This window comes from Taeniopygia guttata, chromosome Z, assembly GCF_048771995.1.
Source record: "Taeniopygia guttata chromosome Z, bTaeGut7.mat, whole genome shotgun sequence".
Taxonomy (NCBI): Eukaryota; Metazoa; Chordata; class Aves; order Passeriformes; family Estrildidae; genus Taeniopygia; species Taeniopygia guttata.
In genome coordinates this window covers 62219945-62245755 of record NC_133063.1, presented here as the reverse complement: position 1 = coordinate 62245755, position 25811 = coordinate 62219945, and the positions used below count along the sequence as shown (strand labels likewise).

The 25811-nt window shown below is 39.5% G+C and overlaps 1 long non-coding RNA gene across 1 annotated transcript; it reads left to right on the top strand.

Annotated features, from left to right (window-relative positions):
• The first annotated feature begins 2954 nt into the window (after nucleotides 1-2954).
• LOC115491191 (uncharacterized) lies at nucleotides 2955-7200 on the top strand. The gene is made up of 2 exons (XR_003957162.4): nucleotides 2955-3181; nucleotides 7016-7200. It is a non-coding gene; the product is annotated as an uncharacterized lncRNA (long non-coding RNA).
• The last annotated feature ends 18611 nt before the right edge of the window (nucleotides 7201-25811 follow it).

Here is a 25811-nt window from a genome sequence, read left to right as displayed (position 1 = left end):
GCCATACGTGACCCTGGAGGAGGAAGGCTGTTGATGAAAATGGTGATTCCCTGCATGCTAGATTCCTCACAATCTACTGCCTTCTAGTGTAAAATCATACCCAAAAGAGAAGTGCAGTCAAAGACTTACAGATTTTGCAAATCCTAGCGAAACAAACCAAACTAAGTCCACCTATTTACTTACTTATCTAATTATCACTAGATTCTTTGTTGATAACTCTCTCTGCAATACATAGCGTGATGTACTACGTGGGTTCTGAAAACTCCTGTTTTATTCTCCAGAGATTACCAGAATATCATTAAATATATTACTTCTTAAGCTTAAAATATTTTTTGTCCTTGTCTGATGATCAGATTAGAAAAAGGAAAAATCAACTGATCAATGCTTCTGGAAGCAGAAAAAAGAAAAAGCAGGAAGAGAAAGCAATCAATGTAATTTGCTTTATGTACATACACTCAGGTTGGGAGAAGGGTAGGAGAAAAGGTTTTTTAAGGCTCACATGTTTCACCCATGTTTTCCAAGATCTGGTTCCCTCCACGGTAATGCTTCATGATATGATTCAAATTCATAATAAAATCAGTTGTCCCACCCAGGATATCTGTTTCAGTTCATGAACCCATGTACATTTGGAGACCCAAGGCTGCAAAAAAGTATCTCTGTTTTACCCTTATGTTGGAGACCCATACACTTGAATGTCACCCTAAAGGCATTTTGTACCCTTGTTCTTTCTTTCTGCTTCCCTCTTCCCAGGGCTGACCAGCTGGGGTGATAGGAAAGTCAGCTTGTTATTCAGACATGATACAACAGGGACTCTAGCGTGCATTGCACCAAACCTGCATATCTGGTATTGCTGTAGTTCTTGCCTGAGACCTGCCTGACAGATGTGGTGTCAAGCACATGGCGCTGCATTTCTAAATTAGTGACGAAGGTCCCTGCTGAATTTCAGTCTGACCTGAAAGCTTGAGAGCAGCCATATGGCTGCCCTCCATAGCCGAGGTTACTGCCTTTGGATTCAGTTGACTTTTCAGATTTGAGTAGTCTAATTAAATCTGCCCACTTCTCCACATAGATAATTATCAGCCTTTCTATTACTCATGTTACTGCACAACATCCCCTCTCAATGACTTTATTCATTTCAGACAGGGACAGCAGGTGCCAGATGGCAAACCAATGCTGTGTGATACTTGGTATTTCTATCACTTGGTGCTTAGAGTTTCACCTTGCTCCTGTGCATTAGCCTGATGGGGATGATTGCTTTAGTTTGCTTTAATAAGCTCTGGAGCATGGGAAGTGATAGTGTGTCATTGATTTGGAGGAGCAGTTTAAAGGCAATGAACATTGTTACTGTCTATAGAAAAAGGGACTGCCTGTAGCCTCTTAGAGTTGCAAGGAAAAGAACAGCTTTCAATTTCAATGAGTATATTAAGTGCTCTTTAGGTTAGGCTGCAATTAGTAAAGCAACCCTGACTCCAGGTTCAATTATAAAGGCCACATTTTTCCTCAGAAGGAAGTTCAACACAAATAGGTGGCATTCACTGCTTACTGATGGTAGTAGCAGCTGTATAGGAAGCCCCAGTGGCCACTAGAAGGTGCATGTTGCATTTATTTTAAGCATGCCTTGCAACAAAAGACAATGGGTGGGGGTAAGTCTGTTTTCCTTCTGAAACTGTAAATTACATGAATAAAAAGAAAAAGAAAGAAATTGAAACATGAACAGACAAAGACTTTGTTTATTTATTACCAGGAGAGACCCATTACAATTCAGCGCTGTGTTTCCATGGCATCCCAGAGGCATAAACAGAAAATACAGGCTAATGCATTCAGTTAGACTGAGATTTTAAAGTCTAATGCACAATCTAAATATATATCACATATGCCTACTATTTATTTATCTATTCTGTATATTGCAGGGAGATGGAGAACTCACTAACAATTTCAGGGCTCTAATTCATTTACACACATATCTCTTGCAGATGTCCAGTACTTGTGGGGGCAGTGTTAGTTGGCTGGCTTTCAGATTCCTCTAATTTCTCTCCATATAATTCTTGACTTTGTTACTATTCTCATATCTCTCTAGTATTTCTGGTTAGGAAGCCCAAAGCAAGTTCAAAGATCCAGCCTTTCAGAACTAGATTCTGCTTAATCCCTTCTTCATGGTGGGCTAAACATCCCTGCCTGTTTCTTGAGTGTTTCAATTTGTGACTACAAATACCAAGGCTTGTGTCATTTCTCCCGTGTTGGTTTATAAACATGCTTTCTAAAGCCGAACAAGATGTCTCAGCAAGATTATTCTTCCACCTTGCAGCTCATAGTTTAGCTTCAGTGCATAACAATTATAAAAACTCATCTCACAACCAAAACGATGTGGAGCTGACAGCACCTCCCATTTTATCAGATTTCCACCTGCCTATGTGGGGTATGAGAAGAGCTTCTTCAAAACACTGCAAGAAGTCTGGAAGGGTTTGCTAGAGTAAAAGATTACCTTGGAGGGAGCATTTTAGGCTGCTTTACCTGTGTAAGGTCTTCTTTGTAATACTGCCTCTCTAAGGATGTGGTGTAGGCCCCTTTGGTGCTTGAGTAATTTAAAACACTACAAGAAAGAGTCTGGTCAAATGCTGCATAAGGCACTCTCTGGTGTCTGTCTGTTGTCCTGAAATGATTTCCAAAGGGGTTGTTAATTTGATTAAATGGCTGGGTTTATATCCATTATCTGCAAGTGTTTAGAGAGTCTCTGGATTTTGGTAAATATTTGTCAATGAAAAGGAGTTTACTAATCCCACAAATTTAGCAACAAAACATCTCTTCATGCCATTATTTCACTCCTTGTTAAATCTTGCATCTACTACTTGGAAAGCAGTGACATAGTTAGTCTGCTGATCACATGAAAGGTCAAGGCACAATCTGTAGTAAGCCACCAGCTAAATATAATTTGTCCATGTCAATAACTCCTCTTGCATCTTGGCGACACAGTGATCTGCTATATTGGGCTATCAGATTTGAAAACTGAGGGAAATTCAGATACACTCCAAATGCCTGTTCAGCTCAGGGTTTTCTTCCTCTGCTGAGCCTGAAGGCCTGAGATTAGCTGTGTCTCTGAGAGTGTGGTGTGATGCAGACTGTGGTGTCAGGTGAACTGACAGGAGAATGGGAAGGTTTCTGGTGGAGTTCTGCCTGTCTTTTGGTAAGAGTTTGCCAATCATTAAATAAGCAGAAACTTTGAATGAAAAGTCATTGTGTTAGAACTATCTCAACCACTAATATTTCATGGCCTCCTTCATAAATGCTGATTTACCGTGCTATGGTAAAGTTATGGAAGAGGAGTTGGAGATATTACGCGTACTGTTACTTACCTTTTCTATTGATAAAGGAAACTTAAGTTCCTTGGGAAAACATAGTTTGGGTAGGAGTGAAATAACCCAGGGTGCTTCTCTAGGTAGCGTATTTCTTGTGAGATTCATACGTTCGAGATGGGCAATGGAACAGAAAATGGAGAATGATTATACAAAGGAGAAAAAAGAGAGGTAGATGGTCATGGAGACTATCCCTGTAGTTCAAAGGATTTCTGTTTAAATCCTTGGCAAAGAAACATAGAAGTACATTTGCAAATGTTTTTTATCATTCTTTTCTTGTATTAGAGAAAAAAAGGGAATAAAAGCAATAAAACTCAAGGGAAGAGTAGGCCAAAAAATTAGAAAAGAGCAAGTAGCAGGGTAGGAGGGAGCACAATGAAAGAAGAGCAATGTAAAAGGAGTTTTGCAAAAGCGGTGAAGTAAAAAGAAGTAAAGATCATCCATACTCTCAAACAGATTTTACAATTCTTCACTCTCTTTTCTCTTTACATGTAAAAGTGTCATAATAGAAACTCCTCTGACCAGAGCTCATGATTTTGAAGTATTTTATTTTAACAAACTTAATTTTACATAAATGATTAATTATTGTAAATTATTAAATAATTAAATAAGCATTCCATATAAATGCTATTTATTTGAACTGAAAAATATTTCTTCAGGATTTCTTCAGAAGACTATTTTGTCTTTCTAGGAGGTAGAATCTTAGGAGAAAACATTGCAACAGAAGGCATAGCTTACACATGGTGAAAAAGATTGCTCCTTCTGCAGCAGAATGTTACAGAAAAACGTATGCTTGATAAACTTTAGAAACCATTTTATAATCCAGACTGACTTTATGATTTGTTTTGTAAGGTGCAAACTGTCTCCTTCTTAAGCTAACAGGATTTTGCTTTGCTCATCTCTTGCATAATCTACTGCTGGATCAAGTGTGCTCTCATAAACCTCCAAGACAATTCTACTGAAATCAATTCCATCTGTGTAACTTATGTTGCAAGGTTAAAGTTACACAGTAAAAATAGCACAGAAAGTGATCTTGTACAATGACTTCCACTGAGATTTGTGACTGCAAGTGAGAACTGAGTTTAGTATTCTCTTTCCAGACAGAGTTGTCAAAGACACCTCAGAGAGAAGGCAGGAGCTTAAAACTAAACCTATTGAGTTTTCCTGCAAAAGGAAAGGAAGAGCTTCAAAAACAAATTTCAGAGGAGTAGCCAAGTTGCATCCACATTTCCCTGTGGGCTTTCTGAAATCTGATAAGGCTACATACTGCCTTGCTGAAAGGTGAATGCCCTCACAGGACCAACAGTGATGTTTTCTGGTCCCACATTTACTGCCACGGCTCTGGAATTAGGAGGTGCTAACTTGAGCTATTTAATACTTCTAACACAGCTACTGTTGCTACTACTAATATTACAGATAATGAAAATATTATCAGTTTGCTATGGATTTATTATTTGGAATGAAATAAGACCTGGAAGAGCTTCTATGCAAAGGCAGCAGGAGGAATATCTGGGTCTGAATAATAAATCTAGGTGTGGTAGGAGACAGACTCAAGTTCAAGTGCCTAGGGGTCTTGGACAGGAAATCACTGGATTTGAATGGACTACTGCTAGTGGTCACAGATTTTGCCTACCTTTTGCTTCACATCTGGCAGTGAGAGCCTGGGTCTTCAGGGAAAATCCCAGCAGGCCCATTTCTGTGGGTGCTGATCGCCTCTTATCCTTTGGGGCACCCACTGCTGTCTGAGTACAAAGTTCCTGGCTCATAGTACCTCAGAAAGATCCAATTTTGCTGATAATTGTGAGTTTTGGATTTGTGGGAATTACTTTGTGCAAAATATGAAGTAGAAGTAGATGCTACCTTGAAGATAGTAGATACTACCTTGAAGTAGATCTGGCTGCAATATTCCAATTTTTTTTTTTTTTTACTTTAAAATACTAGACTATTTGAGAAAGTCAATTTAATGTTGATATGCAGAAGTGAAAAAGATGGTGACCCTATGGCTTAATCTCTAGCTTCAAGTGTAGTGGTCCAGGTCTCATTAAAAATTAGCTAGACATTTACATTTAAGACAATAGTTTTAATTTATTCAAAGTCAAAGTCACAATTTAAACACTCTGGAGTAGAATCCAGATATGAACACATCACAAATTTGTCATACAAAGAGAATACTTTTTACATTTTTAATGACTTTTTTCAAATGAATGAGCAACAGAGAAGGAAATCAAAAGGTTTCATGTCTTTATACTCTCTTAATTGTGATGACTATGAAATTCTCGCTGTCTTTCAAAGAATAATGAATGATTACTACCACCTACCTATTAAAACAGCCTATGCAGATTGGTTATTGTTTCAAATTATATGTGTTGCATACTTAAACACTTGAGGACTAATATACAAGATAATAGAAATTCTTGAATTTTAAACTTCAACTTTTTTTTCTCTAAAGATCATTTTATGTCACTTCTTGCCATAAAACATAACATTAAGACTTATGTTTAGATCAGATAAATCAAGAACAATTATACAATATATTTAGACTCTTTTGACCAAATGTTGCATTTCTCTTGTATTCATATATCAGAAAGAGATATGAATGGGTGCTGATTCTCTTACTTTTCACATTTGCATTAGTTTTGGCTGGGGCAGTGTTAAATTTCTTCACAATAATTAATGTGGAACTGTGTTTTGGATTTGTGCTGGAAAAGTGTTGATAATTTGGGAATATTTTCATTACTGCTGAGCAGTGTTTACACAGCATGAATGCCTTTTCTGCACCTCATTTCCACCAGCAAGGGGGCTGGGGATGCACATGTTGTTTGGAAGTGATGGAGCTGGGAAAGCTGAACCCAGCTGAGGTATTTCAGATACCATGTAATGCCATGCTCGCAGAGAAAGCTGAGGGGTGAAATGATGGGGACTGATGACTGTTAGGGACAGGGTGGACATGAATCAGTAGGTTGTGAGCAACTTTTTTCTCTTGCGTTGTTTCTTGCTTTAGGTTTTGTTTTGTTTCCTTCTCTTTCCCCTACCATCCTTGCCCCCTTCCCTTTTTAAAAATGGCTGTGTAGTGCTTAACTATCTGCTGGGGCTAAACCACAACAGCAGCTTGTGTATGGCATCTCATTGCTCAGTCCTTTATTGAGTGAATAAACTGTTTCCCTGTTGTCAGACACTGAAATGAAACAGAGTTAATGCCGCAAACATTGTTATAAAGTTTTGCTCATTATAATAAAAACTGTATAACGAAGCTATAACCAAAGAAGCCTCCCTGAAGATACCTGACTGGGACTTTGCATTGTAAGTTAAGCCACTAAGATTAAATAAAGGGAAAATCCATTCTTTAATCATCTCAGGCTGAGAAAAAACAAACAAGGCTAAAGGAGAGAATGCATCCATATGAAAGCCAAATGCATCAGAGCTTCCCCACAGGCCACATCCACATGGCATTCACATGAGGGGCAGCTGATGGGGTACCTTAATCCTTCAAAAGCTCCCCGAAGTGTCCCCCAGAGTCATTCCTGAAGCCTTGCAGCACAGGACTGCACATGATGCACAAATCCTGAGTCTGTTGTAAGTGGCAAACTCGCACCCCTCCCCCAGGGAGGTGCCTGGGTTTTCCTACTGGTCTGAGCATATATTTACCAGATTCTGTGCTTTTGCAGGGGACCTTCACCATCAAGAATACCAGCTGGAGAGGATCAATGGAACACCACCAGGATCCATGGAGTTGTGATTTTTTTCCTTATTCTGTCCCTGTCACTCTCCTTCTGACCCCCTCACCTATTTCCAATTTCTCCCTCTCTCTCATATTTACTATCAAATAAAATCTATACTATTGTCACTGGCATATGGTCTCATTTACACCTTAATTTGGGCAGGGGCATTTCTATGAACTTTAGTAATCATGATGGCACCTATGGGATGTTGTGATGACTCTCAGTGCTAGTAGCAATGATTAGATTTCACCAGGATTCCCTCTGTCTAACTACAGGACTTATACTGTCATTTTTATACTATCATGCATTATATCATCAGAGAATCACAGAATAGGCTGAGTTGGAAGGGTCCCACAAAGATTATCAAGTTCAGGACAACCCCAAGCATCACACCATGTGCCTGAAAGCACCTTGCTAATGCTTCTTGAATACTATCAATCTGAGATCCTGAGTCAATTAGTCAATTCTGGGCTTATGTCAGTCATTCAAATCCACAGTATTGTGGAAAAGATGCAGAGATAGTGTTGAATCTCAAAATAACCTCTCAATTCTCATACATTGAAAAAAAATTTAATCTGTTGTCATATAGAGTATCCCTAATTAGTGTTTGTTGTCTAAGTAAGTTAAGCTTCAGCTGATGTTTAGTGGTGTAGCTTCACTGATGGCATTGGAGTTTGGCTGGTTCACACCTGTAGAAAGGTAAGAACTCTCTATATTAATCAGTGCAATATTAAGTTTGGCTTAAGAAATATTTAGTTCCTCTCAGTTCAGATTGGAATCTTTATTTCAGAGATTAAGAGGGAAAAAAAAGCAGGGAATTGTGTCAAAACATGTATTTGTAAAAAACCCAGTATTTTTTGCATAATGGCACTTGCAAACCATGGAATATTTCAGCTATTCAATACTTCCTTGTTTACATCACCTTGTTTTTTTTTTTTTTAATTGTAAATTTATGCATTACATTAACATTTCATATACTGCACATTGCATTTCATGGTGACACCAAAAATTAAATCCTACTGTGCTAAGCTATGGATCAGACAACAAAAAATAGTGTTAAAGGAGCGTTCTTAAAATGCTGCATCATTAGGCAGCAGCATTAGGAGCTCTTTTTATTTTGGTAAATGTGTTCATAAAATATTTCTCACTTTCACTGTTTACCACATTAATTTTGTATTTTATATAAAAAATTTAAACCCAAGCAAATATTTTAAAATAAATGACATCTGTGAAGTGCTTGAAAGGTGCCACTTGACAGTTTGCTGTTGACTTTTTGGGTAAGTAATAGCATTGGCAAGAGCCTGATCTGAATCTACCCCTCAGAATATGGAGCTGCAGGACACTAAATTTGGGGGCATGAAATGAGACAGCAGGAGAGGAGGCCTTTGGCAGGATGCCTCCCGCCCCCTCCACCAACAACTCAGCTCGTGCTTACAGAAGGGGTAGCTCATGCCAGGACCAATGACTGACAGGGAGTTATCTCCAAGAGGGCTGAGACCCCCATCTAAGCATAAATATGTTTGTCTGGAGAGCAGATGTGAAGAGAGACAAAAATTAAATATCATTGACCAAACCCACTGCTTTACACTATAAAAGTTACACAAATTATCATGGAGACAGAAGCCTCCTACACACTCCTTGGAAATGTGTAGGGCTTCCCCCATAAAAATGGACAACACATCTCCATGGACAGTTTTCTGGAAATTGAGCGGAAGGATCCTACATATGCGCCATTAGAAATTGAATGGTAAGATTTTTTTGCTGTTACCTCAATCCTGTTCTATTGTTTATCCACTAGTAGTATTTCTTTGTTTATCCTCTGTAGTAAGTCATCCATTAAAGTCTTATGTCTGTTAAATTTGTGTCTATCAAATAATTAATCCATTTTGTAATAGACCTAATCAGCTATTATTAAGAACTTGCAATGAGAGTGGGTTTTGGGGTACTGGCCACCTCAGCAAAAGTACTGTCTACTGTCAGAGACCTTGGAAAGACAGAAACTTATTTAAAACTCCTCTCTCCATTTGTAACAAGCCCTTCACTCAGTAAATGGCTGTGATTGAGCGTTGTCCCTTTTCAAGGGCTCAGGTTCCATCTGAAACTCCAGACATGGGATCTGTTATATCCTGAGCATGGACTGTGCCACTTCTTGTTGCCGTTTTCTTCATTGTGGATTGCTGGTAACACTTGATAAAATATACCCTACCTACTTGTTTTTAAACATAATAGCAATTTGTGTCAGTTTATGATCAAAGAGAGGAATGAGGCCAATTATTAGGCTTAGCTGGAAGATGATGGCTGATGATGTGTCAGAGAACAGATCATCTCGCACAGAGGATCTGGGCACTCTCCTCCTTAGGCCTGGTCAAATCCAGGGGCACACAAAGAGCAACCAGAATCCAGACAGTGGCAGTTTGTGTGTTCAACATGCCTCGGCCTCTCTCTGGGTGCCTTTTCTGCCATTTGGGCAACACTGTGCTGTGCAGGGAACCTCTGTGGAGAGATGGCAATGTGAAAGGAAGTGGGGGAGGGGCTGAAGATGGAGAACACTGAGAGGATTGTGACAATGGAGAAGGCAGGAGGGACAGGGGAACAGGGGAAGCCAAATGCTGCCCAGACCTCCTTGGATGGTCAACAGAAGAAGGAAGAGCTAAAAAGTCACAACATTTACAACACAAAAAACATATTACCCAGTGTTCCAGATCAAAAGCATTTCCTGACATGCTTAATATTTACTCACTCAACAAGGAAACATCCCAAAAAAAGAAGCAATGTTTTTTATCTTGAACCTGAAACTGTGCATTAGCTATAATGCATTGGTACCATTATAGGCTATCTTGGCTGTCTCCTATCAAAATGATGAAAACCGAGAACATTTCTTTGACCATGGTGAATTGTGGCCAGCACTGTGTGAATTTCTATCTTAGATAAGTTAAAGTACAGGGTTTCAAGTCTAAAAAGCATAGCTATGGATATTCTCAGTTCAGTCAGAGAGAAAAGGAGAGAGATTTCTACCAGGCTAAGCCCGGAAAAAGTCAAGAGGCATGTAAACCATCTATTATCTCTCTTCCTGTTCATATTGCTTATAGATATGTTCTACCACCATGTGCTACTCATAGTGCACCAATGGTGTGAGATGTTTTTACTCTAAGACCAATGAAAGTAGTCTTCATGATGTTCTCCGTAAAAGAGAGATGTACTTTGAATAAACAGTTCATTCCTTGCCTTCTGAACTTGGAGTCATTTTATTCCAGTCCCTCCCTCAACAGCAACACATGGCAATCTTTTACATGGGGAATGTTAATGTATTGATTTTGGTGTTCAAAGGTCAGAATTTTCCGTAGCTTTTGTGTAGCTGAAGTTTAAGGACTTTCTTGTATTTCTTTGTCTTCACTGTTTTCAACCCAGTTGTATAAGGATCTTGTTTCTCTTCATTTTAACATACAGTTACCTATTTTTAGAAAGGTTCTATACTTATAAAACAGAGTTAATAATCAAAAGAACTTGCTTCTGTGCAAGGTCAGAGAATGTTTCCAGTGCTCCTGCCACTATGCAGTCAGAACTTAAGTAAATCCCTTCGCTGCATTACCAGTGTTGCTGCCTTAAAACTACACGCCAACCCAGGTTGGTTCAGTACATTCATTATGAAAAGAAATGTTTCTTTAAAACTGAACCCGCTGTGTCCCATCATGTAATTTATGTTTCATCACATGATACGGGTACGTTTCAGATGTCTAACAGCTGAAGTGTCTTGTAGGAATGGGTAAAAATATCACTGTCTGCACATCCAGTTCCTGGGGGTTTTGAAATTATAATAATGTTTTCCTGTCTGTGGGAGAAATGTTCTAACCTTGTGAACTCTAAGAGTCTAAATGGACAAGTGCTCTCACTTACTACAGGTTTGCTAACTTTAAAAGGAGACCAGGTGTTTGTGGTGCAAGTGAAATAATAACCATGATGCAATAGGATGAAAAATTACCCTAGCCCAAATAAACCATGCAGCAGTTATTAAGCTGTTTTCCATATGAGATTTCTGAAGTGCTTCTAGCTTTGTCCTCTGTCAGAGTATGTAGTTTCATATAATACTTCCAGTTCCTTATTTTCCCTTTTTATCCTTGAAGGAAAATTGTTCACAAGGGTTACTCTACTTTATTGTCCAGAAATATCTGCTATGATTAATACTCTGTCTTGTATAGTACATCATATCTTCCCTTTGGGGAACCAAGTGCAGTGTCCTTTCGTACACCTTTGCATCTTGACAAACAGTTTCAGCTATATTGTATTTACACAAGGACATATTTTCCAACGTCTACTGTCTGCATGCATTCTCGGATTGGACTGCAGTATCTAGGGCTTGAGATAAATCCAGGTTAAGCAACACATGCCTATATGGCTATTGAAAACTGAAATTTTAGACATTGTGTTGTATTATCCTGGTTTGCAGTTCACTACAAAGTGAAAACAAAACATGAAAAAAATAAGATCAGGGTCTGAGTTCACAGGATATAATACACAGAAGATTGTTGCTAAAGAACAAGTCAGAAATATTCTGCATTCAGTGAATTAAATGCAAAGAAACTACAGTTTTTTAGCACAGTGTTAAAAAGTATGTTTTGTATTGAAGGTGTAAAGCAGGATTAATAGCCATTAGCAAACTGAGAAAATTCTTTCTTTACCAGTAGATACTTTTTGCTAAGTCAAGGGCTGCTTTCTTTTTAATTCTTCAGACTGTATTAAATACCTTCTTTCTTTATTAAATGATACAATGTGCATGAATGAGACCAAAAGCTGAAAAAATTAATGACTTCTATTCTTCCAGGAATAAAAGCCAAAAATAACACTTTCAGGAATTAAACTGTTCCAGGGAAGTGAAGGTATTTCAAATGAGAAAAGAGGAAGGAGGGACTCCAGGAAAGAAGGAAGGAAGGGAGGGAGGGAGGGAGGGAGGGAGGGAGGGAGGGAGGGAGGGAGGGAGGGAGGGAGGGAGGGAGGGAGGGAGGAAGGAAGGAAGGAAGGAAGGAAGGAAGGAAGGAAGGAAGGAAGGAAGGAAGGAAGGAAGGAAGGAAGGAAGGAAGGAAGGAAGGAAGGAAGGAAGGAAGGAAGGAAGGAAGGAAGGAAGGAAGGAAGGAAGGAAGGAAGGAAGGAAGGAAGGAAGGAAGGAAGGAAGGAAGGAAGGAAGGAAGGAAGGAAGGAAGGAAGGAAGGAAGGAAGGAAGGAAGGAAGGAAGGAAGGAAGGAAGGAAGGAAGGAAGGAAGGAAGGAAGGAAGGAAGGAAGGAAGGAAGGAAGGAAGGAAGGAAGGAAGGAAGGAAGGAAGGAAGGAAGGAAGGAAGGAAGGAAGGAAGGAAGGAAGGAAGGAAGGAAGGAAGGAAGGAAGGAAGGAAGGAAGGAAGGAAGGAAGGAAGGAAGGAAGGAAGGAAGGAAGGAAGGAAGGAAGGAAGGAAGGAAGGAAGGAAGGAAGGAAGGAAGGAAGGAAGGAAGGAAGGAAGGAAGACTCAAACAAAAGAGGAGGACATTGCATGCATATAGGACATGTGTATATGTTTGTGTGTATGAGTGTTGGGAGGAAAGTGTTGAAACGGAAAGATTTGGCGAGGAGGGAATATTTGAATAGTTTCCTCTGAAGCCCTTTGATATATCAGGGTGGCCAGCAGTCCCCAGCCCCAACCTGCACCCATCCCAGGGCTCTAGAATGAACTAACCCTAACAGAGCCTATGTCCCTGTGTGCCTCTGCTGCCTGGTATTGCTAGTAAGGTAGTGAAATAAATCTGCTCTTTGTATTTCAGCTGTAGCTTGGTGGTTGCCCTGGTTATGTGTATGTGTCAATTCATACCATGAGTAACTTCAGTTACAAAAAGGAAGGCTATATGTCTCCCATGCTCATTTAGTTTCATGATGGTCTGTGCTAAGCTCTGCTGTTTGGGGAATTATTTAATATAACCCAAGCTGTGTGTGAAACAGCATATGTTGCCAATCCATCAGCTCAGTGTAGAGAACTCACTGGGCTCTCTTAAACGTTGTTCACTAAGGTCCTCTTACACAACTACTACTTGTAAATCATAATGCTTGTACTTCAGCAGCTGCCATTTTTACCTGTCTACTTCGATTAATTACCATGAAAATAGTTTCTGGCTCAGAAGACCTATGGTACACAACTTTTAAGAGGAGGTTGCACATACATCAACGTGCCCATGTCTGCTCACTATCTTTGGTCTCAGTTTCAGAAAAAATCTTGTCCTTATCTTCTGATAAGAACCCATGTAGAAGTGCAAAGTAGCCTTCAACAGCTGTTTATATTACCTCTCTGTACTTTTTTTGTCGTAGTCTGAGTAATGATGACAAAGCATAAGATGTTTTTTCTCTTAATTACCCCACTATTGTTCTGATATTTGTGCTATTTGTTTCTCCTCTTTGCCTGAGGGATTTTTAAATGCTATTTTGGTCTTGTCTAGCTTTGTATTTCTCACTTGGGGTCCTACATCTGTCTGAGCTAAGCCAACAGTCCTTAGGGTTGTGTTTATCTTACTCTCAGCTTGCCTATCTCTTCTGCAAAGTACATTTAATGGAAAAACTGAATTGCTTTGAATGCAACCACACAGTGGCTGTAAGTAGCTGGGAGATCGGCCTGCAGCTGCTACATATGTGACATATAGCAACTGTGAACTTCATCCATTTGAAAATTCTGGGGGTAATTCCTTGTGTACCTCCACACCTGAATCTTCTTCCATACATGAAGTGATGTTTGTATAGAATTTGTATTCTATATCTAAGCAAGGCAGAAGATCGGATAAAGATATTTGGAAGCTGCATGAAATATTACATTTATTAAAGATCTGAAAATGTTTTCTAGTCATGCTTTATGAGCAGGTAATTAGCCAATTGTTCAGTTGTGCACCTTAATGTGAAAATGTCTTTATGGGGCTTGATGTTTAAATATTTTAAAATTAATAATCATCCCAGGGCTTTTTGTTGTCAAAATGGCAAGACATATTTATTGTAGTTTATTATAGCTTGTTTGAAAAACTTTCTTTGGAAAGCAAGCTTTTTAATGTAGCTTAAATTGCCTATCTCTTTATTTCTAGAGTTGTATTGACTTAACTTTCAAATAACCAAAACTTCTTTTAAATAAATTAAATAAATAAAACAAAAAATAACGAGCCAACCAAAAAAGAAAAAAAGAATCCTGATTTACTCCTCAATTAAAGATTTGTTTGCCCAGGTGCAACCCAGAGTGAATATTTACAGTTGAGATATAAACTGCTGAAAGTTTAGTTTTTTAATGGAAGTGCTGACAGACCTTTAGCTGCAGTGATGTTCATGAAAGCAAATAAAAAATAAAAGTAGCAATACAAATATCTTAGTATTTTAAAATCATATGTGCTTCTCTGTCTCCAGAAGTAATGTTGTGCATATTGAGGCAGCTACAATGATATGATTAAAATATAAAACTCAATAACCCTAGAAAACAATGGTTTCATTCATTTTTCAAACAATATAAGTGGGAGGAAGTATATTAATGCCTCAATTACCTTTTTTATTCAGTAACAGAACTAACTGCCTCATGTAAAGTAGGAAGAGTTGTTACTGTTCCTTGACCAATGTGTTCCTTTGTCTTGCTAAGCAGATTGAAAGGTTAAATCAAAACCCATTGGACAGCACGCGAAGGATTTCCTTGGCATTTTATGTGGTCATCTGAGAATGGCATTGCTCATGATGTATGTGGCTTACTACCAGTTTGGTTTGACAGCACTAGCTGAAGGAGGAAGCATTCTGGCAACCTTATGTTCTTCCCTTGAGCACAGGACTGAATTCTCAAGCAATCCTTACAGGATTGCAGGAGCTGTCTAGCAGGAGCTGTCCCTGTCTGGTGACTCAGCTCCTTTGAAGAACAGCAGAAGAGCACAGATATGTAATGAATATATCCAGAATCATGCATCTGAGAAGCACTGCTCTAGAAGTGCCCATCTCTAGGATAGGATACTGTAGTCCTTGTGCCACTTACCAGGTCCTGCTGTGCACCAGGGCAGATTCTGTCTGCCCTCTGCCCTCATCACAGCTCCTGCAAAAATGATTTCAATAACAAGACCTTATAATACTTCCTTTCATGTGTATGCTTCCTTCTTGACAACACTGAGGGGAGGTTAAGAAGTTTTGTGCTCTTTGCCTTTGTAATTTTAATTGTTTTTTTCAACATTTTCCATCTGATTCTGCAAATCCTGAATTCTGTGAGTGTTTATTTTGACAGGCTTATTTTCAGAAGATTATGAATTCCTTGCTGTAATATGGAAAATAAACCTGCTTGTACTGACTTTAGTAAACTTCCTTCTTACACTTTTCTTTACATCTTTCACTGCCATTATGTATGCAAAATGCTTAGCTACTCAGAATGTCTTTACAGGTAATTTTCTTCTCATAAGAGCCAAATCAGCAGCAAAAGCACTTCATGGTTTAAATGTATTGACCAAAGAACTCTGGCTGTAGAAATATGTACAATACAGTAACTTCATCACAAAGGCTTGGGAATTTCACATAAGCAGAAATTTCTACCTCTCCAACTATTCTATATAAAGGTGAGCAAGACACAATTTCTGGCTCTGCACTATCGAGTGCCCTTGACCTAATGATGATAGTGATTTTCAACTACTGCCCTTATTTATATTGGTCCATAAGGACAAACCATGCTAGTAGTCTCTTTCAGCTATTAGTTGTGATCTGTATGATAAGTGTGTGGAGGAAGCCCTTTAAAGATGAACAGAATTGAAATGAATGTTCATGTGTAGGTAGCAATAGACACACAAGGAGAAGGGGATATACATGTATCTCTTCTGCAGCGTTGAGGAAATTATTTCAATACATTACTCAGTCACTTCATCTCTTTGTGTATTTAAGAATAGATTTTCATTTGTGCTAAGTCTCCTCTATACTTTGACAAGGAGTAGAGGGACATTTAAATGAGTACATACTTTATGAATAGAGGTGAAAAGGATCTTATCATAAATAAGGATTAGACTTTTAGGGTAGTGTTTAATTCAGTGTGAGAAGATGCTACATAAGACATTTGAAGACAGAGAGCTATACAAATATAGGCTCTGTTAGCTATATAACTGACAAAGCTGACGGCAGAAATTGGGCCATTTTGAATGTTCAGTTACTGTGCAATCACTGATTGTGAGAACAAAGCTCACATGGTTTCCAGTAATGTCAAAAGTAATAAACTATGGTGGGGCAGAAATTTGGCTACTATAAATGGCCATCTCTCTCTATTGAAGTGCACTTAATAGCCCATTTAAGAATGACACTCACTCAAACTTTCTAGTATTTATAGAAAAAGTCTATTAGGAGCTGTTGCAGGAACTATTAGGAAATCATCTATTGAATTACAATTCATCTATAAGAACTGAATTGCTGCTAGTGAAGTCCAGGGTAAAGAAGCAAAAAGGGCCTTTGCAAAATATCCATAGATGTTTAATTCAGCTGCACAGTGAGGTGTCCAGAGACCCCAGACATGAACCCATGGAGGGTTCAAGTTTCTCTCTCTCAAAGGGCCCGGGGTCACTGTGGTCTCGGCGCAGTAAAAAGATAAGTGCCAATCAGGGAATAGGAAGGGAGTGGCTCAGGGACATAGAAACAGACACAGGAACAGAGGAAGGAGCCAAAGGGGTTTTAACTGCTTTTTGGGGGAAGCTTCTTGTGTTTCCCCATCCCAGGTCTCCATAAGAAACAATATTTACTGATGACTTGGATGTGGGGATTGAGTAGACCCTCAGTAAATTTTCAGTTTACACCAAGTTAGGTGGGAGTATTGATCTACTTGAGGATAGGGAATTTCTACAGACAGACCTTGACAGGCTCGATCAATGGGGTGAGGAACAGCTACCTGAGATTTCACAATGGAAAGTGCTGTGTCCTGCATTCAGGTCACAATCGCCCCATGGAGTGCTACAGGATGGGGGAGGAGTGGCTGGAGTTTGGCAGAAAAGGACCTGGGGGTGCTGGCTGACAGCTGGCTGAACATGAATCAATATATCCAGGTGGCCAAGAGTGCCAATGGTATCCTGGCTGGTATCAAGAATAGTGCGTCTCGCAGGACAAGGGCAGTGATTGCCCCTCTTTATTCAGCACTGGGGAGGCCACTACTCAAATCCTATGTTCAGTTCTGTGCCACTCACTTTAAAAATGACTTTGAGGTGCTGGAGAGGAGATCAACAAGGAGATCGTGAAAGCACTAGAAAATGATTCTTATGAGGAATGGCTGAGGGAATCTAGGTTTGTTCAGTCTGGAGGAGAGGAGGCTTCGGGGGAACCTCATTGCTCTCCACAACTCCCTGAAAGGAGGGTGTAGTGAGGTGGGGGCCAGTCTCCTCTACTGTGCCAGCAGTGAGAGGACCAGAAGAAATGGCCTTAGGCTGAAACTAAGGCGAGATTCAGATTAAATATAAGGAACAATTTTTTCACTGTTAGGGTGGTCAGGCACTGAATCAGTTGCCCAAGGAGGTGGTGGAGTCACCATCCTTGGAGCTGTCCACAAGAAGTCTGGATCTGTTGCTGGGTAATGTGGTTTACTGGTTAAGGGGTTGCTGTGGTAATGCTGGGTGGATGGTTGGACTAAATGATCTTGAAGGTCTCTTCCAACCTTGATGATTCCTTAATTCTATGATTCTGTGAAAGAACCAAATCTTAGTGGTTATTTGGACAATATTATCACTTGTATTTGGAGCCAAAAGCCCTATTGTACACATGTGTTCTTTGGTAATTTTTTTTTAATGAGTAATTCTTCTGATTCCACATATGCTTGGAGTGGTTGATTAGCTGAATACTGGCAGCTTTTTATATGATTTTCAGTAGTCATACAAGTGCTGGGATTTTCCTTTCTGGCACCAGTATGAACTGAGCACTGCCAATATGCTTAACTCCATGTGTCTCTGTGGTATACTGAAATGATGAGTTTTAATTTGTAAGTATAGATGACTACTTAGGTGTACCATACAGTGTAACAACACTTTAATTTTGTCTGTTTTATCCATTAGGTTTGTATTTTTCATTTTCTCTAGAGACCTCTAGTATGCTCTCTCTCTTCAAAAACAAATGATTTTGTGGATGGCAAATTGATTCTACTCTATTTTTAACAAAATTTTTATACTCTCTTATATATTTTAAAGAATATCTATATAATTTTATTACTAAAATGTCAACATTTCCTCCTGCCCTCAACATTGGTGTAGGTTAATGGAATGACTTTGCCCTGTCTGCATGCAAGGCATCTACCAAGCCAGTCTCTTACTTCCCTCCATGGCTCGACAGTGGAAGGAACATGCAAGAAAGGGTTCATCAGTTGATACAGGGATAGAGAGGATACTCATCAAATGCTGTCACAGGCAGAACAGGCTGCAATTAGAGGTAATTATTGAATTTATTAGTAAAAAAATGGAAGCAGGATAATAAGAAGTAAAAATAGACCTTAAAAACATTTCTTCGCCCCCTGCCTCCTTCCCACGTCTACCTCCTCCCCGCAGAGTTGCAGAGAGACAGGGAATGGGGGTTATGGTCAGTTCATCACATGGTTTTCCTGCCACTGCTCAGGGAAGGGAGTCCTTCCCCAGCTCCTCTTCCCACAGGAGACAGCTCTCCATGAACTTCTCCAATGTGAGTCCATGCTATGGGCAGCAGTTCTCCATTAACTGCTCCAATACAGGTCACTGTTCATGGGTTGTGGTCCTTCAAGGACAGGCTGCTCCAGCCCATGGGATCGATCACAAGTCCAACAAGGAAACCTGCTCAAGCATGGGCTTCTCTTTTCACAGGTCCCTGCCTGGAACCTGCACCATCTTGGGCCTCCCATGGGTTCACAGACTTCTTTCAGGCATTCCTCTGCACCAGTGTGGGGTTCCTCCATGGGCACAACTGCTTCACCACAGTCTTCATTACAGCCTGCAGGGGAATCTCTGCTCCAGCAGCTGGAGCACCTCCTTCACCTCCTTCTGCATTGACCTTGGTGTCTGCAGAGTTGTTCCTCTCACATATGCTCATCCTGCTGTTCTGCTCTATTACAACTGCCCAAGACCTTCTTTTCAGTTCTTAAATATGTTATCACAGAGATGCCAGCCCAACTTTGGGCCAGACCACTGAGTGTCTCTTTGAGCTGTCTTGGCAATGGCTCTAAAGGACATGGAAGAAGTTTCTAGCAGTTGAAGCCACCCCTGTGGTGGTGTGTTTTTTCTTTAATTTGATATTTGTTCAGTGTCTGTTCATCCCCCCACCCAATCTCCTCCCCTCCCCACTCGTCAATCTTCCCAAACTCTTCCCTAACCCCCTCCTCTCCAAGTTGTCAATCCTCCCTTTCCCTGACCCTTTCCCTAGAAGATTCCCTGTCATTCCTCCTAGCCCCCTTCCCTGTCCATTTAGCGAGACTCAACACCCTATTGGTTACTTTGTGTTATTCCACTCCCCTGTTTTCCCTGATTGGTTTGTGATATGTTAGTCCCACCCTAAACTCCTCCCCAGGTTTACCCTCATTGGTTGCTGTTCCTACATCCCTCCTCTTGAGTTCTGGTATAAAACCTTTGTTCACCCTCCCTGGAGGGTCTTGGGGCTCACTGAATAAATCCATCGTGTTACACCTCAAGTCCCATGTCACCTCTGTCTGTCCCCACACTGATAACTGGGACAGCAGAGCTCACAGGGGTCGTGGCCGCCCATTCTCTTCCCTTACCACCCAGCTTGCCACCGCTTGGGATATCGCGGCGAGAGGAGCAGACCGTGATACAACACACCCATATAGTCCTGCTATGCTATCAAAGCTTGTTTGTGCCAAACCAGTACTGTTAACTACCTAGATTTATGTATGCTACTGGGGAAATTCTATAGAACATATCCAGTGTCTTGTCAAATCTGCAGCCTGTCATTTTATATCATTCTGTCCATAGGAAGTCTCTCTGAGTCTCTTCCTCCAATACTTACAAGTGCATTTTAATAATGGATTCACATAAGTGATACAGGTGTGACTCCTCTGTGCTAATCTGAAGTTCACTAATGTTATGTTGCAGAGGTGAATGTTCATGGAAAATGAGACATTTTTTAGTATGTTTATTGTGACTTGAAACCAGAACTGGGAAACTGACCCATTTAGTTGTTTTCACTTGCCAATAAATACATTTTTATTCCCCAGCACTGCAATATATCAGTATCTCTGATTCTCACTGATACTTAATAAATTACTGAAATAAAATTTAACAGTGACAGTTCCCAACGTTAGCAGACAGGTGCTGCTACATTCCTGCTGCTTAGCAATCAGCTACATGCTGCAATGCTAAATTCAGATCTCTTAAAACACAGAGTTTAATTCTGATATTATTTACCTTTCTTTTTCCACTTCACTTTCTTATTTTGTCCATTCCCAACACCTTTTATGCAGATCTTCTGCTATGATGTTATTTGACAAGTCTTTCCTTCTTGAGCTGGTCAGTGAGATCTCAGTGCTGCTGATCTCAGTGCTGCTCAGTGAAATCTCCCCTTAGCTACTCAATTTTGATTGCTGAGAAGCAAAATAACTAATTTAAATAAATGACCTATTTATCTATTTATTTTAGTATCCTACCATTCTGTTCATAAATAAAAGCAAAAAGGAAATGTTTTAGAAAACCAGTGTGGGTAAATGAGCTCCATTGATAGGAAAATACATGACAGTAAATATAGAAACAAGCTAGGTGGTGTTGAATGATTACAGAGTGAATGAAGCATAATAAGCAAGGAGTTAGAACTCAAAATACTATAAACAACAGAAGGGATTGCATTAATCATCAAATTGGGTTTTTGTGTGGTGTTTGCATTCTTTCCGTCTTTACCATATTTTAATTTAATTTATTTGAAGCAGGAGCTCTTGAGTTTTGATACCTGAGAAACAGCCCATGATTTGAAACCTGGTCATCTTGAGTCCCTTAACTCTAAAAGACATGGGAATTCCATCCAAAAGGTCATCACTACCCTTACTAAAACTGAAAGTGTAGTGGACTCCATATGCTTTAGGCAGTCTTACCTCACACTGCTGTGCATAACTTGTGGCTGCTTTTTATTACTGTCTTGTCTAAAGAAAGGGATCTCTTGGCTGCTATTGTAACTCTAGAAGCTATATTTTGGTTCTAAAGTGTCTTTTTAAACATTGATAAGATGTGCAAATGAATTCAGAGGGGGAGTTGTGAGTGGCAGATCCCATTCAATCCTGAAAAAATGCAATTCTTGCTAATTCCTCACTTGCACTCAGAATCAGTGTAACTGCAGGTTAACTCTCTAAGACCATGGATACTTGTTTTACTTCTCAGAATATTACAGCACTTATCTAACTTCTGTTAGATATTTGCAAAATTTTACTTTGATCTTTTCTGCCCTAGAGTGTAGAGTTGTGTTATTTTTGTTTTATTGCGTTTTATTATGTACGCGGTCTGTTCTATGTTCGGTTGGTTTATTCCATGTACCCCGGTATTTTAAGTTGGTTTCTTCCCCAGTTTCCCGCCTCTCCTCCCCTGTCAATCCTCCCCAAAAGTGCTGAGTCATTCCCCTGTCCCCTCCCATGGTCCCTGTCCGTCACCCAGTGCCCATGCCCCTCCATCCAGAACCTTCTACCCAGGGCATCGTGTGATTGGACCAGGTCCTGAGACCCCTCCCATATCCCTCTCCTATTGGCCCTTTCCCCAAGAGCGAGCCACTCCCCAAAGATCCCCGTTGACTCCAGTTTTCCCTGCCCCCTGCAGTATAAAATCCCCTGACAACCAGCCCCAAGGGCCTTCTCTGGCAGGCACCAGTCCCGTCAACTGGATCCTCGTCAGTGCGTTGTCCCCGTTGGGACCCAATAAAGAGGATTTTGGCCCCCAGAGGAGGACTCTCTTTTCTATCCGCACCGCGGGGATTCGTCTGCGTTTCTACCAACCCACCCAGCGCTCTCCAAAGCCTTCAGAGGTCCAGCAGAGGGTGCTGGAGACCTGCCTGCTCTCTCCCTCGCTGAGAGCTAGTCTGGGGCGAGACAAGGCTTGAGGGGGGAGAACGTGGCACTAGAGACTTCTGAAGTAATTTGAAAAACCATCCATCTCTCTCAAAGAAAGCATTTCAGGACCAACATTTTGAGATTCACTCAGGAGTTAATAAAATGTATGTCTATATTTGCATTTATAATGCAGTGGGTCTGTATGCCAATATTAGGAAACAGCATGTATAACTGATTAGATATATGCCTAAAGCCCAGCTGGAGAAAATGTTGATATATCACCATTTCCACCAGTTATGTCAAATCCAGTGACTCCTTTTTTACCATTTACCAGCAAAGTTACTTTGGATACTGGTGACAAAAATTACACAAGTGCTCTTCAATGCACAGAGAGACAGATTTTGCTTCATTTCTGAAATGTTGTTTGACTCATGGAAGATGCTTGCTGAAGCCAAAAGTACTTATCTCAGGGATGGCTCTTGCCTGTTGCTGAGGTATTGGATAATGTCTTCAGAAGACAGGCTGACAGGATCATCATCTTGGCTGCATTTTACCACAAATTCACCAGGACGCATCCATCCATGAGGAGAATCAGATAAAAGAGCATTTATTCTCTCTGGCTACTGAAACAGAGACAATTAACTCAATGTAGTTTCACCTAGTCTGTAATTTCCTTTATTATCTCATTCAATGTCTCCTCCCAAGTGAACATGACTTCCACTTGCATCCCCTTATTTGCATCCCTATGTTGCTAATGTCAAATAGTCTAAGCCTTAAAATCTGGGATATGCCCCATCCCTACCCCCAGCTCTCTTAAGTCTGGAGACTGTGGTCATGTGTAGATCCTGTTAGTTTTTATATCTAAAAACCTCTAGATTTGTACAAATGCAAAGAAAAGCAGTTGTGCGCTATGATGTACTTGTGAATTATCACCTGGGCATATGTGGACATTACTGGTCATATGGTACTGCTGTGCCTAGTGTGAGTTGTACATAATTTCACTACATTCTATGTGCTTCATTTGAACGCAAATATTTCCCACTGAATAATTTAAAATTTTTTTTCCTTAATATCAAACCAAAACATTAACACTAATAAGGTAAAAAACAACTATTCCCAGTTTCCTACCAATCCTGAGTTTAGAGATGCTTTTTTAATCAGAAAACCTTGAAAAGCCAGACATGAAAATGAGCATCTTCCTCACCAGACTAACAAATGTGTGAAATTTCATAGAAATCCATTCTCACAGTTTCATTATGCAGAGGATTAATGTTTAATGCTGGCAGTCTGCAGGTCCACACTAATAAGAAAAGCTACAAAAGGCTATTGTACAGGGGATGAAAATTTCATCAAACACTCCAAGAACATCTAAAAGGTTTACAGAGTAAAAAGTTAGCCAGAAGAGGTTCTATTTGTGTTCAAGCAATTTCCTTGATGTAAAATGAGATTTTAATCATACTATAGTTTCACAGTGTCCATATTACTTTCTTCTTCTTTCGTCGTCTTTGACCTTGATCACACAGCTGTAAGAATTTGAATTTTCTTTGACCTGTTTCGTTCCTGCATAATGCAAAGCAGCTTGTTTTTGTTTTCTTGTTTGTTAGATAGAAATTAATATCCAAGCTGTGTTTAACAATACTGCGATATTGATTGAAACAGTCAACTGGACAATCCACCAAATATTAATGACTGTAAATTTTTAAAGTAAAAAAAAATTATTCAGATTTCTATTGGAAATCCATTGCAGACATCCTCTGCAAATGCTCTTCTCCAGAAGTTAGCCACAGTATTAGCAACCTGCCCCTAAAATCTAGAACAGAGATTGAAACGGATTGGAAGGCAATTCCTTTAGAAGCTTGAACAGATATTTCCATAAAATGATTGTCAGTTTTTTGGTTTTTTTTGCCAGACTGACCCTCTCATTCTTAATTTATATGACAATGCTATAAAGAGTTGAGATAAGAAATCTTCTCTATAGGAGATTTTTGGTTGAGTTCAAAATGACTTGAATTTCACTTAAGATGAGCAGCTTCCTACTTAATGTTAACAAAATACCATATTTTTAGTCTATAATAATTTGGGGGGAAAAAAAGCGTGGATTTAAATATAAAAGGAAACAATCTAACTTTGTGCTCAGAAGAAAAGAAGAAAGGTTGCCAAAGCAACTAATTTGAACAACAACAAAAATATTCTTTCCAGAACTATTAGTGAGAAGCTTTGTAAAAAGTCAATTCATTACCAAGTTCTGATGAAGTAATCTAGTAGGTTTTTATGATCTTTTTGGGGAGTTACGGATGCTCCCCCATCTAATTTTTTTGATATGTCAGAAAAGAAAAGATTAGCTGAGAGTTTTACCTATGTAAATATACAGAAATAGTATTGGATGTACAATCTTAGAAAAAATATGTTAGACTTGATGCTTACCCACTCACTACTGCCATTTTTCAGTATGAGTTCCTAGACTCTAGCATGGATTTCCAGCAAATGTTTTTTTCTGTTCAACAGTCAGTCATGGCCACACTGTTTTTTTTAAAACTGATTTTATTTTCCTTTTATAAAGTTAAGTAATCTCATGTAGAACTGAATCCTTCAAACCCAAGGGTCAGTTGTCTGGATTAAGGAGACTTCCTTCTTCTTTGCTGGATCATCTGAGACTCCCAGAACTGTTCTGATAAATTCATACTGTTCATATGGTCAGTGGTTCTGCATGATAAATCCCAAGTATGTACAATTGCTATTGATTATCTTAAGCCATCTAGAACAGAAACATACACAAATAGGTAGGAGAAAAGGTCATCCTTCATGGCTGTTTCTGTATCTGCAGGACATATTTTTGAAATTCACCAGGGTCTCATTTAGGTTTGGTCAGATATGCAGCTAAAGCTCTCTGGATGGCCAGAATCTCCACCCAGGATAATGATCAACAGATGTTAAGTGTATAAATAATGAGCATCAGCTAACCTATGTACAGTTGATGGGGGAATCTTCTAGATTACAAAATTTTCCTGAAGTGCCCCGTAGCATTTAGTCAAATATTTTCACAGAATCACAGAATATGCTGAGTTGGAAGGTACCCATAAGGATCATTTGGTCCATGTCCTGACCCTGCACAGGATCATCCCCAAGGGTCCCACCATGTGTGTGAGAGAACTGTCCAAATGCTTCTTGAACTCCCTGTCACAGAGGAAGTGAAGTCCATCACCATGCCTTACATCTGCCTGCTCTGAACCTGTGCAGTAACTGATTGAAGATCTCCTGGGTAACCTGGGGGCTTGATGACAGCACACAAGCACAACCCTGACATCCAGGTAGAACAGGGCTGTGCCTTGAATTTCCTCTTTGCATAACCACCATAATTCAAATTCCTTACATTATTATCCTTCAATAATATTCTTCAAAATTTACCAGAGAAAAATAATTGTTAATTGTAATAAACTTAATTTCTTATATTAAAACTTTGTGAGTACTGCATATATACAACAAACTGTTCCTGAAATCTTCATATGTTTGTGCACTGGAGTAGCAAGAATGTAGTATGAAATATCAAGAACTCTTTGAGATATAAGAGCAGATTATACTCCCAAAACCATCTGTTGCTATTTTCAGCAAATCTAGTCCCACAAAGACATTTGAATTTTATGTATGAATGAATGTATGGATAGACATTGTTCTTCATGTTTATTTTTAATGTGTAATCAAAGTATGCTTATAAGAAAAAATAGGGAAAAAAAAATGAGGACCAAAGAAAACATCTCAGAAAAACAGACCA